The sequence below is a fragment of the Scleropages formosus genome, chromosome 2 (genome assembly GCF_900964775.1).
Source record: "Scleropages formosus chromosome 2, fSclFor1.1, whole genome shotgun sequence".
In the NCBI taxonomy this organism is placed as follows: domain Eukaryota; kingdom Metazoa; phylum Chordata; class Actinopteri; order Osteoglossiformes; family Osteoglossidae; genus Scleropages; species Scleropages formosus.
Window position 1 is genome coordinate 12,185,440 of NC_041807.1, and position 4,005 is coordinate 12,189,444.

At 41.1% G+C, this 4,005-nt stretch overlaps 1 non-coding gene across 1 annotated transcript; it reads right to left on the minus strand.

Moving 5' to 3' along the window:
- Nucleotides 1-1,925: 1,925 nt before the first annotated feature.
- Nucleotides 1,926-2,040, minus strand: LOC114909937 (small nucleolar RNA SNORA17). Its single transcript, XR_003797488.1, has one exon. It is a non-coding gene; the product is annotated as a small nucleolar RNA SNORA17 (small nucleolar RNA).
- Between the last annotated feature and the right edge of the window lie 1,965 nt (nt 2,041-4,005).

Consider the following 4,005-nt stretch of genomic DNA (forward strand, 5'->3'; position numbering starts at 1 on the left):
ATCACACTGAAGGTGCATTTCCATTGTTCTTCTTTGGAGCCCATGTGACATGGTCCTCATTCCTACAAAACCACTGTATTCACTCCTGTTGTTTGACTCAATTAGGTATATCCATTGCATGCTTCTCTTTGACAGCAACATTCTCCTTTTGCTGCCATGAAAAGCACAAAAGTTTGACTAGGTGCCTTTCTGACACTTCAGTTTGTATACTACCTAACAATCTGCCTTACTAACACAAGAAAGAGAAATTTTTAATTTATTTTGACCAATATATGAGAACAAAGCATAAGCCAGTGGGTGCAGTGTGGGCCTGAAGGAGCACAGTAAATAAAAAAAAAAATTGACATGTAGATGAATCCTGTTTACATGATGGAACTCTTTGCATTAAAAATGCATGTGAATTTCCTATATGTCTTTTTTTTCACCCGCAACATTTGTTCGGTGTTTTTCTCCTTTTTCCCCTCTGCCATTACCCTCACTGATTTCAATCTTCAAGCGCCACTGGGCCCACTGCTTCTGCAGTTTTTAATCTGCCTTTAATCCCTTAGATTTTAAATATTCCCCTGCTCCCGGAGACTGGAGGCAATTAACTGCCCTTCTGATGCTTTTCTTATCAGTTGCCTCCTTGTATCTCTCTGAAGCAGCCTCCAGACACTGCCACAGCTGACAAATAATACCGCCATTTACCGCCTACAATCCACGAGGGCATAGGGAAGCCGCACCAAACGGGAACGAAGGAGTGTGAGATATTTAAAGCAAACAACAACCATGTTGAGCTCTGTGCAATAAGGTGCATTACCAGTTCCTGCCCATCGACAGAAACTAAATGTAAGTGCCACTAGTGGCTATAAAAGACACCTCTAGCTGTTAGCAAATTACAGTATTTCACTGTACACCAGATATATGAGCCATTGCAACCTATAACAAGCACCTGCACCTATTAACATGTAACACTTCTTTACATGATTCCACAATGATGTCAGTGACTCCCATAATTACAATCATCTGCTGCCATTGGAACACACCCCTTACAAATTCATTCCACCCCACAACAACACAATTTATTGAGCACCATCTTCCAGGAGTGTTATGAAGTACCAAGGTGTGTAATGCCTTATCTAAGTAAAATGAGAGACACTGCTGAGATCTCATGGGAAAATCTAATTCTGTCTGCATTTGAGCCATTTCTCTAACCTCCATGACAACCAGAAGGCCGACTGGAACCGGAGCACCTAAATCAGATTGAAAAATCTTGCTTCCCCCCTCTTTTGACTGTCAGTGCAAGTTTGCCATGGAATCCTGAGCAGGCTGTTTTAATTGGATTTTTCACCCTGTGGTGGGGGAGGTGATGTGTGGTTTTGCTAATCCTTGGCATCTTCAGCAGGGTGCAATCGAATCTTACAAAGGGCATTACAAACACACTCCACTTTTTTGCTTATTGTTTTCTGAAAGCAGTGTGTCTGCATATGGGTGTTGGGAGACAGATTTCAACTTCTGTCAGAGCTGAAACACAAGACACTGAATCATCAAAATACGATAACAATCAGTTACGGATTTTATTGTATCTTTAATCGGCAAAAAATGCTGTCTCTGAGGCCAAGTGCTTAATGAAGATTGATGTGAAGCATCATAGAGTAAAGCAACGGCAGTATGTAGCATGACAGTTAGAGCTCTGCCTTACACCTGAAGGACTCAAGTTCAAATTCCACCTGCTGTGATACATTTGAGCAAGGTACTTATTTTTAATCGCTCCAGTAAAAAATTACCCAGCTGTAGTTTGTAATGGGTAAACAACTCTAAGTCACTTCAGTGAAAAAAGTCAGCTAAATTAAAAAAATGTAAATATACTATTTGCAGCCCAAAAAAGCACATTTCTGTTTGTAGCGGAGAGATGACATTTCTGTTTTGAAGTGTTCACTCATCTCAAAATGCAACAGGGACACATTCCAATGCGCAAGGTTTGCACATGGAGCAATCAGTGTTACCCTACCCTCTGCCTTATCCTGACACTGACTCTACCAGCCACGATGAAAAGGCAGAACATCTCCACAGGGTTTTCTGTGCTGTGCTTTAGGTCACTTGGGAAGCTGCTTCTCCCAGTGCAATTCAGAGACAGGAGAACCGCTCAGCAGCAAAGGTAGTCAGAACACATTGAAACCCAAGAGAAAAATCACAGCCAGTCTACAGTGCGGTTCTGAACATGTCGTTGATTTCTGAATGTCCTCTGGCATTCTCTCTTCAGTTAATCCTACTGCGCCCTTGCCCTTCACGCTGCATCATGGCAACGGGAAAGCCCAACAAAGGGTATTCCTTTGGGAGCTTTCCATAAGGAATAAAAGCAAACAACAAACTTCAGTCAAAATGTGACACTCACATGTGTGAGTACCACATTTACCATGTTGGATCTGGTCTGGGTTGTTCTAAATGAAGCTAAAGCACAGGCATTGTTCTACTGCTTCCTGACAGAGTCAATCGTTCTTATAGTAGATGTAAGAAATATGTCGCCATCATAGTGGTTCTACAGATGACATGGCTTGACCATGACAGAGAACATGGTGAACGAATCCAAACCAGTGTTAAGTTACATGTGTACTGAATGTATATGTATGTGCATTCATGTGAACATCTCTGCATATGTACAGCTACATTTATAGTGTACAGAGGGTAGAGTGTGCATAAATGATATGTGTATATTTAGTGTACATAGGAGCTTGTTTAAATACAGTGTGTGTATATGTAGTATGTGGACATGCGGTGTGTGTGCGCATATGTGCACCACAGGGCTTTGTGAGAAGCTACCATGGCCAAGCTGCTGTGTAACGCGAAGGTCTCTTCTCATTGGCGTGGTGACTGCTGAGCCTGAAGTTACGGTAAAACGCTGCTTCTGAGCCCTCGGCAGGATTTGTGACAGAGAAATCACATCAGCCTCTGCTGATTAACAATTCCATTCCACCCAGAGATTTATATAAAAAACTATCTTACATTTGGCTTTTTAATAGGAACGATCACTATCTCAAATTGAGTCCCTGCAAGCTTTAATAAAGGCTACAGGGTTGAGTGGCATTTTGCATGCTGATTTAGGCTCGATTGGCGGCGTTTGATGAGCAGCGGGCTGCTCGGCAGAGCTCTGCTTGCAGCGTTTGCACACCACGCCTCGCATGCAGGGATCAGGGCATGAAAACCCACTTCCATCTGGAGCCCTGGCACTTTTTATAAGTGATTGACTGCCAAATAAAAAATGCAGTAGAATAAAAAACCTCACTGAAATTCTCCTGAGGTGAAAAATCATAGACCAGAGTTTTTTGTACTCTTCTCCTGATATTTCCAAAATTACATTAGTATACAGTATTCATCTTATATATCAGAACCATAGGCAAAAAATGCAATGAAATGAAAAACATTTATTGAAATATTTTACCCCTTTCTCAAGAGATCTCAGGAAGTTTTTTGGCTGGTCTGGGCCTAATAGGATGATCAGCTTTATTTGTAAAGATAGTGGATAATCCTAAATAACGTTTTTTGGTAATATATATTTAAAATGTTTCCATTACATGTACGGTATGAGAAGAATGTAAACAAATTAAAATGTTTTGTTGCAGCAAACACAAAAAAGAAAGGGTATGTAAAAATGGTACAATAAGACTGAATTTTGAAGCAACATGTTGCGCTATGTGCAGCTGTGATCCTGGTATTATCATACTATGGAATATGACATGCTCCTTTGGAGAGAAGCACACTAAGTCAGTATTTGCTTGTTTTTTCCCCAAAGATGTCTATACCGATAACAGTTTTCCCTTTCCAACCTAACTCTTGCTCATACAAGTGAGCTGAGGCTCTATAGACATTTTCACACAATTCTTCTTCCGCTATTGCAAAGTGTAAACCAAGTATGCGACCATTGTTGGAAAGTCCACGCTGAGCTCACGGTGTGTCTGTTCAAACTGTGATGCCATTTAGAGAAGTGTGTTTTGTCATGGTATTACGTTGTTCCACACACAGTCCTTA